The 16524-nt window shown below is 48.6% G+C and overlaps 1 long non-coding RNA gene across 1 annotated transcript in view; it reads right to left on the bottom strand.

Annotated features, from left to right (window-relative positions):
* Positions 1 to 7798, bottom strand: part of LOC141145680 (uncharacterized) — a 65734-nt gene extending 57936 nt beyond the window's left edge. The window contains exon 1 of the long non-coding RNA XR_012244586.1: positions 7587 to 7798. This is a non-coding gene — a long non-coding RNA (uncharacterized lncRNA). The remainder of the gene's footprint in view (positions 1 to 7586) is intronic.
* Positions 7799 to 16524: the final 8726 nt, after the last annotated feature.

Genomic DNA, 16524 nt, shown 5'->3' with positions numbered 1-16524 from the left:
TTACATCAGAGGTCCCCTCCATCACATCAGAGGTCCTCCCATCACATCAGAGGTCCCCTCCATCACATCAGAGGTCTCTCCGTCACATCAGAGGTCCCCTCCATCACATCAGAGGTCCTCCCATCACATCAGAGGTCCCCTCCATCACATCAGAGGTCTCTCCGTCACATCAGAGGTCCCTTCCATCACATCAGAGGTCCTCCCATTACATAAGAGGTCCCCTCCATCACATCAGAGGTCCCCTCCATCACATCAGAGGTCCTCTCCATCACATCAGAGGTCCCCTCCATCACATCAGAGGTCCTCCCATCACATCAGAGGTCCCCTCCATCACATCAGAGGTCTCTCCATCACATCAGAGGTCTCTCCATCACATCAGAGGTCCCCTCCATCACATCAGAGGTCCTCCCATGACATCAGAGGTCCCCTCCATCACATCAGAGGTCCCCTCCATCACATCAGAGGTCCTCTCCATCACATCAGAGGTCCCCTCCATCACATCAGAGGTCCCCTCCATTACATCAGAGGTCCCCTCCATCACATGAGAGTCCCCCTATTACATCAAAGGTCCCCTCCATCATATCAGAAGTCCTCTCTATCACATCAGAGGTCCTCCCATTACATCAGAAGTCCCCTCCATTACATCAGAGGTCTTCTCCATCACATCAGAGGTCTTCTCCATCACATCAGAGGTCCCCTCCATCACATCAGAGGTCCTCCCATCACATCAGAGGTCCTCTCCATCACATCAGATGTCCCCTCCATCACATCAGAGGTCCTCCCATCACATCAGATGTCCCCTCCATCACATCAGAGGTCCTCCCATCACATCAGAGGTCCCCTCCATCACATCAGTGGTCGTCCCATCACATCAGAGGTCCCCTCCATCACATCAGAGGTCCCCTCCATCACATCAGAGGTCCTCTCCATCACATCAGAGGTCCCCTCCATCACATCAGAGGTCCTCTCCATTACATCAGAGGTCCTCTCCATTACATCAGAGGTCTCCTCCATCACATGAGAGTCCCCCTATCACATCAGAGGTCCCTCCATCACATCAGAGGTCCTCCCATTACATCAGAGGTCCCCCTATGCATGACAGCCCCCCATCACATCAGAGGCAACCTATACATGAATCCCCCCATCCCATTGGAGCTCCCTCCCCATCACCACAGATTCCCCCCATCACATCAGAGCCCCTATCATGCAAACCGCATCACAAAGCAAAGTCATATGTTGCCATGGTGCAAATGAGCCAACTGCTGTCACCATAGCAGCTAATGACACCGTGCATCCAAGCCCTAGAGAGTCATTTGTTCTTATGGTGCTTGCAGCAGGCCCATCTGAACCAAGACAACTCATCATGCCGATTTAGAGAAAACTGGGTCTTGTGGGGGGTATCCCAAATGGCAACCTGGTTGAGAATCATTGTTGTAATCCAAAAGTAAAAGTAAAATTGCATCCCAAAGCAGACACGTTGTGAAATTTCTTTGCTGCTAATGTTGCAATCCATCTAAAGAATGAAGCAATAGTTATTTGGAAGTAGTGCCTGAAATCTTAGAAATCTAAGTGTTCTGTTTCTTTTTTTTTTATCCAAAAAAACTATTTTAGTTTGAGTACAAACAGTCCAAAGATCAATAGTAGTCCTTATTCACCATATATACAGTCCAATATCCATTGGGAACATTACATATTCATCGCAGCCGTCATCTTCATAGAACACACAGCTTAAGTCCGTAGCCCACCTCACTGTGCAACAGAAGTGTAAGTGACTTTGCCTCCCACCCATATTCCATCTGCTATTCATCAAGGTGTCTACATTATCCCACATTCAATCCCAGAAGTTTGTCAATGATCAGATCCTCCGGGGCGAGCCTCGGCGTCTCCAACCACGGGCCCCATAGCTTCTCAAATTTTCTGGTGCCCTCCCAAAGCTGGTAAATAACTTTTTCCATTCTCATTGTATTTCCCACCGTAGCAATCCATTCTTTGACCGTGGGAGGGGATTCAGACTTCCAATGTAGCATTATCAGTTCAGGGTATCAATCACCCCCCTCCAATACACATGCAGTTTGGGGCAGCACCCTAGCATACGTATCAGGTTCCCATGATCCCGCTTGCATCTAGTGCATATTATGCAGCCTATGAGGTGTGTAGTAGACTCTCAGGAGAGTGTATAGCTGTGTCAGCCGTTGAGTCACATTTAAGGAGCAAATAGTCGCTGCCTGTAGGGCCTCCTCCCACTGGTCTTTATCTAGTGGGCCTACGTCCACTTCCCATTTCATTTTCACTGTCAGTGAACAGATGTAAACAGACAATGGAGTCCAATTACACTGCTGATTGGAGCGGACTCCGTTCCATGTGGAAGGAATCTACATCTCTATGTAGAGATGTCTCCGTAGAGGCTTCTGCTAGTCTCTATACTGTATGGGCATGTCTCCTAGTAGGCTTCTCCTAGTCTCTATATGGAGACGTCTCCTAGGAGGCTTCTCTAAGTCACTAAATGAGAATGTCTCCTAGGAGGCTTTTCTTAGTCTCTATATAGGAACGTCTCTTAGGAGGCTTCTCCTAGTCCCTATATAGGCATGTCTGCTAGGAGTCTACTCCTCTCCTCTATATTGGAATGTCTCCTAGGAGGCTTCTCCTAATCTCTATATGGGGATGTCTCCTAGACAACTTATCCTAGTCTCTATTTGGGGATATCTCCTAGGAGGCTTCTCCTAGTCTCTATAGGGGGATGTTTCCTGGGAGGTTTCTCCTAGTCTCCATATGGAGATGTCTCCTAGGAGGCTTCTCCTAGTGTCTATATGGGGATGTCTCCTAGGAGGCTTCTCTAAGTCGCTATATGGGAATGTCTCCTAGGAGGCTTTTTTTAGTCTCTATTTAGGAACGTCTCCTAGGAGGCTTCGCCTAGTCCCTATATAGGGATGACTGCTAGGAGGCTACTCCTAATCTCTATATGGGGATGTCTCCTAGACAACTTATCCTAGTCTCTATTTGGGGATATCTCCTAGGAGGTATCTCCTAGCAGGGCCGGACTGGCCTACCAGGATACCGGGAAATTTTCCGGTAGGCCGGCCGTCCTGGGGCCGAATTGAGCGGCGGCTGCAGTGCTCCCCTCCCTCCCTCTGTCCTCTGGCTCCTGCTCTTGTATGGCAAGGAGCTGGGTCTGTGTGTGTAAGGCGGCGCTGTAACAAGGTCCCGCCCCCCTAGACCGGCTCGTGTGATAGTCTTCTAGATGTAACACTGATTGAATCAGTGTTCCGCCTATCACACGAGCCGGCCTTACACACACAGACCCAGCTCCGTGCCATACATCAGCTGCTGTGTGTGATCCAGGAAATGGTGAGGCTGCAATTGGTAGGCACAGAGACTGCAATGGTGGGCACACAGAGGCTGCAATGGCTGGCACACAGAGGCTGCAATGGCGGGCACAAAGAGGCTGCAATGGAGGGCACACAGAAGCTGTAATGGTTGGCACACAGAGGCTTCAATGGCTGGCACACAGAGTCTGCAATGGCGGGAACACAGAGGCTGCAATGGCTGGCACACAAAGGCTGCAATGGTGGGAACACAGAGGCTGCAATGGCTGGCACACAGAGGCTGCAATGGCGGGCACACAGAGGCTGCAATGGCGGGCACACAGAGGTTGCAATGGCTGGCACACAGAAGCTGTAATGGTGGGCACACAGAGGCTGCAATGGCGGGAACACAGAGGCTGCAATGGCTGGCACAGAGAGGCTGCAATGGCTGACACACAGAGGCTGCAATGGCGGGAACACAGAGGCTGCAATGGCTGGCACACAGAGGCTGCAATGGCGGGCACACAGAGGCTGCAATGGCTGGCACACAGAGGCTGCAATGGTGGGAACACAGAGGCTGCAATGGCTGGCACACAGAGGCTGCAATCGGTGGGCACAGAGGCTGCAATGGTGGGCACACGAGGCTGCAATTGGGTGGCGTGAAGAGGCTGCAGTGGTGGGCACAGAGAGGCTGCAGTGGTGGGCACAGAGAGGCTGCAATTGGTGGGCACAGGGAGGCTGCAATTGGGCACAGAGAGGCTGCAGTGGTGGGCAAAAAGAGGCTGCAATTGGTGGGCACAGTGAGGCTGCATTCACGGGCACTGTAGAGCTGCATTTGATGGGCACTGATGAGGCTGCATTGATCTCTTGTACCATGTCTGCAGTCTCTGGCCATTTCTTGTACCATGTCTGAAGTCTCTGGCCATCTCTTGTACTATGTCTGCAGTCTCTGGCCATCTCTTGTACTATGTCTGCAGTCTCTGGCCATTTCTTGTACCATGTCTGAAGTCTCTGGCCATCTCTTGTACTATGTCTGCAGTCTCTGGCCATCTCTTGTACTATGTCTGCAGTCTCTGACCATCTTTAGTATGATGTCCTCAATCTCTAACCATCTCCTGTACAATACCGCAGCCTCTGACAACTACTGTATCATGCTTACAACCTCTGACTATCTCTTGTATCCTGTCCTCAGTATCTAGCCATCTCTTGTATCTTGTCCTCAGTCTCTGACCTTCTCTTGTATCCTGTCCTTAGTCTCTAACCATCTCTTGTATCATGTCCTCAGTTTCTAGCCATCTCTTGTATCATGTCCTCAGTCTCTAGCCTATTTTTGTATCATGTCCTCAGTCTCTAGCCTATTTTTGTATCATGTCCTCAGTCTCTAGCCTATTTTTGTATCATGTCCTCAGTCTCTAGCCTATTTTTGTATCATGTCCTCAGTCTCTAGCCTATTTTTGTATCGTGTCCTCAGTCTCTAGCCTATTTTTGTATCGTGTCCTCAGTCTCTAGCCATCTCTTGTATCCTGTCCTCAGTCTCTGACCATCTCTTGTACCATGTTCGCAACCTCTGACCATCTCTTGTCTTATATCATGTCTGCAGTCTCTGAGGGGGAGTCTGGACAGGAGTCAAGAGTGGGAGTGCCGCCAGGATGGGGGTCACGGGAGAAGTAAAACGTGTGTGGACTGTGGAGAGGAGACTATAGGATAAAGCCAGAGTCACCAACCTGGAGCCATCTAACTGAGCCCTGCACAGTGCACCTGAGAGGAGGTCAGTGACAGCGCCGCCAGGCAAGTCTGAGGGGGGAGTGAATACAATAATATAAGGGGGCACTGATATAAAGGTTTCCCCCTTATATCAGTAACCCCCCCATTCTTTCTGTGGAAGGTGGTCTCTGGAAACCAGAGTCCCCCCCCCACGTTCCTGGGGTGCCCCTTGTATTATATATATATATATACATATATACATATATATATGTGTGTGTGTGTATATATGGCAGATATAAAAGCACATATATATATATATATGTGCTTTTATATCTGCTATATATATATATATATATATATATATATATATATATATATATATATTACACTCTTCAAATGTGCTTTATAATGCATGGTTTTCCCTTTCATGAACAAGGAAATGACGTTATGATGGTTATGATGTTGGGCTGGTATAATAATGCTATGGGGCTGGTATGACATTTTTTCCAGGTCTGGTTTTTATCCCCAGTCCGGCCCTGTCTCCTAGTCTTCATATGGGGATGTTTCCTGGGAGGTTTGTCCTAGTCTTCATATGGAGATGTCTCCTAGGGGGCTTCCCCTAGTCTTTACATAGGGATGTCTTCTAGAAAGCTTCTCCTAGTCTCTGTATATGGGGACATCTCCTAGCAGGCTTCTCCTAGTTTTTACAGTATATGGGGATGTCTCCTAAAAATTAAACTTGCGCCCAAGGAACAGAGTGAGATCCATTGGTGTAAGGCCTGAAGCAAGTGTGCAGAGGACTGTGTCAACAGGTACTGGTTAAGCAAGGGTGAGTTGCCCCACAGGACAAGGGAAAGAAGGATAGTTTTCCTTGGGGGGGGGGGGGTTCCCCATGCCTATGGTACACTATGAAAACAAGGTCACTAACCCTGGGTTTGCGCAGGAACAGGTTAAAGAGCACCTGTGCTTCCACACTACTCAACAGCATAAACAACCATCCATGATTATGCAAAATGTACAGCAATCTTACAATGAGGGACGAGCATAAGTGGCGGGCTGTTCATTGAAGTCATCATAAATTGCAAATGTTAATTCGGGACCCTATTGAAGTCATTGGGGTGAATATTGATAATCCATTCTTGTAATTTCTAAGGCTATTAGGCAAGGGATTTAGGCAAAAATGTATTTAAAACTACCATACAGCATGGAGAGGGTCCTAAATTTTTATGTGACATTTTAAAATCCGGCAATCCTTTCAATGACAGGAGACAGTAGGATTTCCATAGACGGTGCCAGAGACATCACATCATTTGTATGTAGAAACTCAGAAAAATTACTACACACGAGAGCATCTGCTAGAAAACAATATCCCTTCTGCAAAGACCCCAAATTTGCATGACTCCATTGCCCGCTCCCGGGCCTCTTCTCTCATCAACAAAAACTAGCTACATACTTATTTATTGCTGCCAAACGAACAATAGCGAGGGCTTGGAAAAAACCCATCTGTCTCATTCGCAGAGGTGAAGAATTCCTTGACGACCCTCATGATCCACGAGAAAATGTCCAGCGTCCTCCACGACTCCCATGCAAAATTTCTTAATGTATGGGCCCCGTGGTGGTCCTACACACTCCCCAACCTAAATCCGACTAGTCTAGGTGTGTAAATTCAACTTGAACTAGCCTCCAGCCTGGGGGACCCCTTTTTCCCCCTCCCATTCCCTCTCTTTCTGGGCCTCTCGCCCGCCGCTCTGTTCTACTCTTATATCCCTCCCCCCCCCACCTGTTGTTGTATATGTGTTCTTTCCCTTTTTTTTTTTCCCTTCTTTTTTTCCTCTCTTCTCATGTTTGTTTGTCTCCCCCTACCCTGTTTTGCGGACAACTCCGCTCACACTTGTCTGCCTCAGCCCCTGGGCCTCATGGCTTGGGCATAGCGCACTGACCGCCGGCCCTGGCTGACAGGTCAATGTCAGTTGATAAAATACACTCAAAAAATGTTCATTATGTACTTTCATGTAAACCTTTCTCCTATGTTTTTGTACATATCCCCTGCGTGGGAATTAGTTATCTGGGTTTTTCCCTTTCTCATATTTCAATAAAAAAACATTGTACCAGAAAACAACATCAAGTTAGCTCCCTCTAATGGTCATAATGCAGTGTTTTCCTGAAATGCCTCAATCAGGAAGATACCGAATTTTGACCATTAGATGGAGCTGATGATCAAAGGAAACACACATATTAGACAGACTACAATCATTATTGGTGGCGGCTTCAGGCATTCACAGAAACAAATAACATTGTTATTATTTTATATACATGACAGATACATATTGCTACATTGTCCTCATTATTCCTGTACTGAGATCTGCAGAGCATTGTAATTATTATATATACAAGGCAGATAAGTATTTATACATTGTCCTTGCTATACATCTGCAGAACATTGCTCGGTAATAACTATTAATTGATATATATGGACATTTCTGGTTGTACAGCCATGTCCATAGAAAGTCTTATGCTGTGGATGGAATGTTCCTGAACGTGTAAAACCCTCACACTGTACAATCCCCCCTTGGAGCTCACCTCTTCTCCTCCATCCTGGGGTTCCATCTGGTCACCATTAGATGGGGTCACCAGCAGCACGCAGACGACGAGAACCCCCAAGATCAGTAGAGTCCTCATAACTGAACCTCAGCTCGATCCTCACTACAGCAACAAGACAGAAAGACGTTGTACAATGTGTGACCCCCACCCTTCCCCTCTTCCTGGGACTGGCCCTTCCCTTCACAGTGCTCATAGCAGTTTCTTTCTATCCCTCCCCCTCTCCCTCTGGAATCTTCCCACATTCTACATTTATTATATTGGAATTTGTTGCGGATTAGGCTTTGTTATGTAATGTGACAAATTTATTTTTCCTCCTGATGGTAGAGCGATGGGAATGGTAGAAGCGGGACATAAGGGATGTTTAGGAGCTTGTTTGTGTAGGAATCCTTTGGGGAAGGTTGTGGGGCTTTATACAATCAATTCCAGATGAAATTTGCTGCAAAGTCCGGTTGCAGGGGCCCCTGGGGGATGATCACAGGTGCAATGTCCATTCTGGTCCTAAAGAGTTGAATTATGGGTCAGTGGTGATTTGGAAATCCTCCAATTGGCATGCAACCGGCCTGAGAAGAAGCTTCTTACTGACTAAGTCTGTGATATGACATTTGGACTCAACATCAACCTATCTGCTCTGCTTCTCAGTCCCTAGCAGCTCCTAATTTGCAATGTAACTATGTGGACAGGTGCCTACTAGAGGAACATACTGTTACTGCAAGTGAGCTTAAGCTGCCCAGGCCAGGGAAGAGTTAAGAATTTTGCCACCAGATTTCTGGGCTTTTTGGGTCCAGCCTTGTTTCCCAGTTGATATATATACAGGGGAGCAAGCTGGGCTTGGGGCTCTTGTTCTGAGCAGGACCACGTGGGAGCTAGAGGGTCCGTGTCACTGGGAAGAATGTAACCTTCATCTGCCACTCCAAGGGATTCAACAATTTTGGACACAACCAGTTTTGGGACTCTTGCCTCTCAGGTATGCCCGGGCAGCCACAGGATAGTTAGATAGGAAATGAACTGAGTTGCAATTAACCGCTGTAATGTGCTTAAACGTTTCAAGTAAAGTTCTTGCACTGGTATTCAAAGGGGTGCCTGGTGGCACGTGGTGTATTAGAAGAACAGAGCCTGTAAAGCAAACATAGGCTATGAAGCAAGGTCACAACTCGGCAGGAGAGTTGGAGGACCATTTGCCATGGATAACCAGGATCTGGTGGTAAGTGTATAGCAGCCAGTCATGAAGCTTAGCACCTGATGAAGGTGACAGGTCCTCCAGTAGCAAGGGGGTCGAGGTCCCGAGCAGTCAGTTTCTCCAAAGGTAACTTGCAGTATGGAGACCACGTGTAGCTGGCCGCATGGTACAGGAGAGAGGAGGAGTTCATTTTGAGCATGCATGAGGTCCGCACCGGGTGCACGGCAGGACCCCATTCTGTCACTTGGAGTGAGGTAACAGAGATACACTGACTGGTGGAGAGGGCACGGGTTTAGCACGTCCCTCCTAAATGCAATATACAACAGGGAAAGTGTGTAGTAACACAGGACAACACTTTTACGGAGAGAGACTACATTTTCCTGCTGCACACAGTGTACGGCTCATCTCTAAGCCGGGGTACCACCATAATGTTGATTTTCACATGAACGTGGCCTGGCCTGGTGCCAGGCATTTATGAGCAAGTACACGGGAAGAGGTACCCCCACATGCAGACTGAGTACCCCCCAAACTGGACCTCTAACTATCTAGGGGTTGTCAGATGCCTCACCTGGCTCTCATCTATGCTGCTTACTAAGCTAATGCTGGTTAGAGTGTCCCAGACCAGAAGGGACAGCTGGTTTCTATGGTAACAATAGCTGAATATAAACTCTATTCTATTAAAGAGGTTTACATAATAATAAACTGCAAGGTGACCACTACACACATACAGTAGCACAGAACTAGTAATCTGACATGTGAGATAATAACAATAGGACAGAGATAATTTCTGCCACCAGACTTCAAACACAGAAGCTGCAACAGTGAAACTATTAGAACACAGGAACCCTTGCCTAAGAGTCTCTGCTTCTGGCCTGGATGGAATACAGCAGCAGCAGCTCCTGCATGGATGGCCATGTGGTCCAATTCCATATTTACTTCCTGTAAGTTCCCCTTTATAAGTTAGAATTTCTGAGCCAATGTTCAGAGAAAAGAAGTACCAGTCTATAACCAACTGGCTCTGTAATAACTACCAAACAACAGTTATTAACAAATCCAGACACTAGAGGGAAGCAACTCCCAACATTTTTTTAGTAGATTGTATACAAAGTAGATGGAATACTAATGGAGGAAAAGTGGATTTTTTACTTTGATAAAGGTCAGTAACATTTGATGTTTAAAGTAAAACCGGCAAAGACTGTAAAACAATTGTTCCATCAAAACCGGGTCAGTGTGTAGATCAGTCATCTGATCTGTACAGTTGATCAATGGACTCCTGTACAATGGGCTGGAGACTCACCTCAGGATTCAACATATCCTGTTCCCAAATAAACCTAGACACTTCGGCATCTGAAATTTGGGCTCTGGGTGCTGTTCCAGTATACTACCAGACACCAATTGCCAAAAGTGAAGTCATAGACCTAAAGACAGTGTGGAGTTGGAGAGAGAAGAAAATCGGTCTTCTGGGTCTCAGCAAGAGAATCCTGAGCCTCAGGTGAATAGGATGGAGGGGAAAATGGGTTGTGTGTGTCCAGCAGGAGAAATCAATCTACTACAGAGGAGTCCATGTCCACCACAGAACCACCATACTTACAGGAAGAAGAAGAAGACTAAAAAGGAGGAAGAGAAGGAGAAGAATACTAAAAAGGAGGAAGAGAAGGAGAAGAAGAAGAAGACTAAAAAGGTGGAAGAGAAGGAGAAGAAGAAGAAGAAGATTAAAAAGGAGGAAGAGAAGGAGAAGAAGAAGAAGACTAAAAAGGTGGAAGAGAAGGAGAAGGAGAAGAAGACTAAAAAGGAGGAAGAGAAGGAGAAGAAGACTAAAAAGGAGGAAGAGAAGGAGAAGAAGAAGAAGATTAAAAAGGAGGAAGAGAAGAAGAAGAAGATTAAAAAGGAGGAAGAGAAGGAGAACAAGAAGACTAAAAAGGTGGAAGAGAAGGAGAAGGAGAAGAAGACTAAAAAGGAGGAAGAGAAGGAGAAGAAGAAGAAGATTAAAAAGGAGGAAGAGAAGAAGAAGAAGACTAAAAAGGTGGAAGAGAAGGAGAAGGAGAATTGAGGGGTTTAGTGTGCATCTGCAGTGATTAATTACAGTGTTTGCAGACCTCCACAGCAGAGATTGATTAGGCAGGATGTGGCTGTAGGCAAGATAGCAGCCTTGACCCCCCTATGCCTTTAAATGACATTAATACGGATTGCCATAGGCAGAGACAAAAAATCTCATTTGATTTGTCTGTACTGTAATATCTCCATTAGACACCCATGGCCTAGAAAAAGGACCTAGCTATATGACAGATGAGTGCAGAGCTGTCACCAATCTCATATCTTTGGTATCTACTGCAGGAACATTAAAGTTGTAGCCGGGCCCCCTGGACATCAATAGTTTGTTAATTGTATCAAATGTAATTCTTCCCCATAGAAAATTCCCAAAATGTCAAAATAAAACCTTCCTGCTATGCTCATTTACCAAAAGTGCTTAAAATGCCAATTTTACTGCACCAAGCAATGAATGCTGCAGCCAGACTCATCTACCCTACCAACTGGTCAGTGTCCTCCACCCCTCTCTGCCAATTCCTCCTTTGGCTTCCACTCACCCACAAATAAAATTCAGAATACTAACAACAACTTACAAAGCCATCCAGAACTACGACACTAACCTTGTCTCAAAATACCAACCAAATCACTCTCTTTGGTCCTCACAGGCCCACCTGCTCTCTAGCTTCCTCAACACATCCTCCCATGGTCTTCAGGACTCCTTCCATCCTCTGGAATTCTCTACCCTAATCTGTCCAGAGCCTCTCTCATCCTCTGTAACTCTCTACCCCAATCTGTCCAGAGCCTCTCCTATTTTCTGAAACTCCCTTCCCCAGTATGTCCAGAACCTCTGCCATCCTCTGGAATCCTCTACCATAATCTGTCTAGAGCCTCTCCTGTCCTCTAGAACTCCATACCCCAATCTGTCCAGAGCCTCTCCCATCCTCTGGATTTCTCTACCCTAATCTGTCTAGAGCCTCTCCCGTCCTCTAGAACTCCCTACCCCGATCTGTCCAGAGGCTCTCCTATCTTCTGGAACTTCTTACCCCAATCTGTCCAGAGCCTCTCCTATCTTCTGGAACTCCCTTCCCCAGTATGTCCAGAACCTACAGATAAAATGTCAGTATGTTTAGGTAGGACATAAATAAAGGAAAGTGCACCCTTTTATTTCTTGGCCGTACTATGGGTAGAAACAACAAATAATGCGTGTGTAAGCAGGTTGATATTACGCTAGTTAGGTGTTGCCCCGGACGGGGGAGGGTAAGGGTTATTTCCTTTCCCGGCTCTTTGGTTTTGGTGGGCTATCTTGGTTCTGACCCATTGATCCTGTCATATTAAAGAGGGACAGTCATCCAGAGCTAGGGTGGTAGCTGAGAGCCCTCGAGCAGAGGGGCACAGAGCCCATAAGAGAAGAAGGGAAAAGATCGGAGGGCCAGACCCAGGAGAAGTACAGGAATGCCGCTTGTTACGGCTGTTATGTAGAAGGGCATCAGGACCTGGGGCTCATCACTGAAGATTCCAACACTGGGAAATGCCACTAATGGATCCTCTTTATCATACATGGTCTCTACCTTTCCAGGTGTCCTCCACCCCTCTCTGCTGATATCTCCACTGACCGCCATTTAGTTTTCCTCCACCCCCCTTTACCAATCTCTCCACTGACCTTCATTCAGTGTCCTCCACCCCTCTCTGCTGATATCTCCATTGACCTCCATTCAGTGTCCTCCACCCCTCTCTGCCAATCCCTCCACTGACCTCCATTCAGTGTCCTCCATCCCTCTCTACTAATCCCTCCACTGACCTCCATTCAGTGTCTTCCACCCCTCTCTGCTGATATCTCCACTAACCTCCATTCAGTGTCCTCCACGCCTCTCTGCCAATCCCTCCACTGACCTCCATTCAGTGTCCTCCACCCCTCTCTGCTGATATCTCCACTAACCTCCATTCAGTGTCCTCCACGCCTCTCTGCCAATCCCTCCACTGACCTCCATTCAGTGTCCTCCACCCCTCTCTGCTGATATCTCCACTAACCTCCATTCAGTGTCCTCCACCCCTCTCTGCTGATATCTCCACTAACCTCCATTCAGTGTCCTCCACGCCTCTTTGCCAATCCCTCCACTGACCTCCATTCAGTGTCCTCCACCCCTCTCTGCCAATCCCTCCACTGACCTCCATTCAGTGTCCTCCATCCCTCTCTACTAATCCCTTCACTGACCTCCATTCAGTGTCTTCCACCCCTCCCTGCTGATATCTCCACTAACCTCCATTCAGTGTCCTCCACGCCTCTCTGCCAATCCCTCCACTGACCTCCATTCAGTGTCCTCCACCCCTCTCTGCTGATATCTCCACTAACCTCCATTCAGTGTCCTCCACGCCTCTCTGCCAATCCCTCCACTGACCTCCATTCAGTGTCCTCCACCCCTCTCTGCTGATATCTCCACTAACCTCCATTCAGTGTCCTCCACGCCTCTCTGCCAATCCCTCCACTGACCTCCATTCAGTGTCCTCCACCCCTCTCTGCTGATATCTCCACTAACCTCCATTCAGTGTCCTCCACCCCTCTCTGCTGATATCTCCACTAACCTCCATTCAGTGTCCTCCACGCCTCTTTGCCAATCCCTCCACTGACCTCCATTCAGTGTCCTCCACCCCTCTCTGCCAATCCCTCCACTGACCTCCATTCAGTGTCCTCCATCCCTCTCTACTAATCCCTTCACTGACCTCCATTCAGTGTCTTCCACCCCTCTCTGCTGATATCTCCACTAACCTCCATTCAGTGTCCTCCACGCCTCTCTGCCAATCCCTCCACTGACCTCCATTCAGTGTCCTCCACCCCTCTCTGCTGATATCTCCACTAACCTCCATTCAGTGTCCTCCACGCCTCTCTGCCAATCCCTCCACTGACCTCCATTCAGTGTCCTCCACCCCTCTCTGCTGATATCTCCACTAACCTCCATTCAGTGTCCTCCACGCCTCTCTGCCAATCCCTCCACTGACCTCCATTCAGTGTCCTCCACCCCTCTCTGCCAATCCCTCCACTGACCTCCATTCAGTGTCCTCCACCCCTCTCTGCTGATACCTCTCTGTCCCCATAGTGTCCTCTGCCCCAATAGTGTCCTCTGTCCTCATAGTGTCCTCTGTCCTCATATTGTCCTCTGCCCCAATAGTGTCCTCTGTCCTCATAGTGTCCTCTGTCCCCATGGTGTCCTCTGCCCCCATAGTGTCCTCTGTCCTCATAGTGCCCTCTGCCCCCATAGTGTTCTCTGTCCTCATAGTGTCCTCTGTCCCTATAGTGTCCTCTGTCCTCATAGTGTCCTCTGTTCCCATAGTGTCCTCTGTCCTCATAGTGTCCTCTGCCCCCATAGTGTCCTCTGCCCCCATAGTGTCCTCTGTCCTCATAGTGTCCTCTGTTCCCATAGTGTTCTCTGTCCTCTGTCCTTATAGTCTCCTCTGTCCCCATAGTGCCCTCTGCCCCCATAGTGTCCTCTGTCCTCATAGTGTCCTCTGTCCATAGTGTCCTCTGCCCCAATAGTGTCCTCTGTCCTCATAGTGTCATCTGTCCTCATAGTGTCCTCTGTCCTCATAGTGTCCTCTGTCCCTATAGTGTCATCTGTCCTCATAGTGTCCTCTGCCCCCATAGTGTCATCTGTCCTCATAGTGTCCTCTGCCCCCATAGTGTCCTTTGTCCTCATAGTGTCCTCTGCCCCCATAGTGTCCTTTGTCCTCATAGTGTCCTCTGCCCCAATAGTGTCCTCTGTCCTCATAGTGTCCTCTGTCCCTATAGTGTCCTCTGTCCTCATAGTGTCCTCTGCCCCCATAGTGTCCTCTGTCCTCATAGTGTCCTCTGTTCCCATAGTATCCTCTGTCCTCATAGTGCCCTCTGTTCCCATAGTGTTTTCTGTCCCCATAGTGTCCTCTGTCCCCATAGTGTCCTCTGTCCTCATAGTGCCCTCTGCCCCATAGTGTTCTCTGTCCTTATAGTGTCCTCTGCACTCATAGTGTCCTCTGTCCCTATAGTGTCCTCTGCCCCAATAGTGTCCTCTGTCCTCATAGTGTCCTCTGTTCCCATAGTGTCCTCTGTCCTCATAGTGTCCTCTGTTCTCATAGTGTCCTCTGTTCTCATAGTGTCCTCTGCCCCCATAGTGTCCTCTGTCCCCATAGTGTCCTCTGCCCCCATAGTGTCCTCTGCCCCCATAGTGTCCTCTGTCCTCATAGTGTCCTCTGTTCCCATAGTGTTCTCTGTCCTCTGTCCTTATAGTCTCCCCTGTCCCCATAGTGCCCTCTGCCCCCATAGTGTCCTCTGTCCTCATAGTGTCCTCTGCCCCCATAGTGTCCTCTGTCCTCATAGTGTCCTCTGCCCCCATAGTGTCCTCTGTCCTCATAGTGTCCTCTGCCCCCATAGTGTCCTCTGTCCCCATAGTGTCCTCTGTCCTCATAGTGTCCTCTGCCCCCATAGTGTCCTCTGCCCCCATAGTGCCTCTGTCCTCATAGTGTCCTCTGTCCTCATAGTGTCCTCTGACCCCATAGTGTCCTCTGTCCCCATAGTGTCCTCTGTCCCCATAGTGTCCTCTGCCCCCATAGTGTCCTCTGCCCCCATAGTGTCCTCTGTCCTCATAGTGTCCTCTGTTCCCATAGTATCCTCTGTCCTCATAGTGCCCTCTGTTCCCATAGTGTTTTCTGTCCCCATAGTGTCCTCTGTCCCCATAGTGTCCTCTGTCCTCATAGTGCCCTCTGCCCCATAGTGTTCTCTGTCCTTATAGTGTCCTCTGCACTCATAGTGTCCTCTGTCCCTATAGTGTCCTCTGCCCCAATAGTGTCCTCTGTCCTCATAGTGTCCTCTGTTCCCATAGTGTCCTCTGTCCTCATAGTGTCCTCTGTTCTCATAGTGTCCTCTGTTCTCATAGTGTCCTCTGCCCCCATAGTGTCCTCTGTCCCCATAGTGTCCTCTGCCCCCATAGTGTCCTCTGCCCCCATAGTGTCCTCTGTCCTCATAGTGTCCTCTGTTCCCATAGTGTTCTCTGTCCTCTGTCCTTATAGTCTCCCCTGTCCCCATAGTGCCCTCTGCCCCCATAGTGTCCTCTGTCCTCATAGTGTCCTCTGCCCCCATAGTGTCCTCTGTCCTCATAGTGTCCTCTGCCCCCATAGTGTCCTCTGTCCTCATAGTGTCCTCTGCCCCCATAGTGTCCTCTGTCCCCATAGTGTCCTCTGTCCTCATAGTGTCCTCTGCCCCCATAGTGTCCTCTGCCCCCATAGTGCCTCTGTCCTCATAGTGTCCTCTGTCCTCATAGTGTCCTCTGACCCCATAGTGTCCTCTGTCCCCATAGTGTCCTCTGTCCCCATAGTGTCCTCTGCCCCCATAGTGTCCTCTGTCCTCATAGTGTCCTCTGTCCTCATACTGTCCTCTGCCCCCATAGTGTCCTCTGTTCTCATAGTGTCCTCTGCCCCCATAGTGTCCTCTGTCCCCATAGTGTCCTCTGTCCTCATAGTGTCCTCTGTCCTCATAGTGTCCTCTGTTCCCATAGTGTTCTCTGTCCTCTGTCCTTATAGTCTCCCCTGTCCCCATAGTGCCCTCTGCCCCCATAGTGTCCTCTGTCCTCATAGTGTCCTCTGCCCCCATAGTGTCCTCTGTCCTCATAGTGTCCTCTGCCCCAATAGTGTCCTTTGTCCTCATAGTGTCCTCTGCCCCCATAGTGTCCTCTGTCCCTATAGTGTCCT

This window comes from Aquarana catesbeiana, linkage group LG05 (genome assembly GCF_042186555.1).
Source record: "Aquarana catesbeiana isolate 2022-GZ linkage group LG05, ASM4218655v1, whole genome shotgun sequence".
NCBI classification, from domain to species: domain Eukaryota; kingdom Metazoa; phylum Chordata; class Amphibia; order Anura; family Ranidae; genus Aquarana; species Aquarana catesbeiana.
This window is presented reverse-complemented; position numbering and strand designations above follow the sequence as displayed.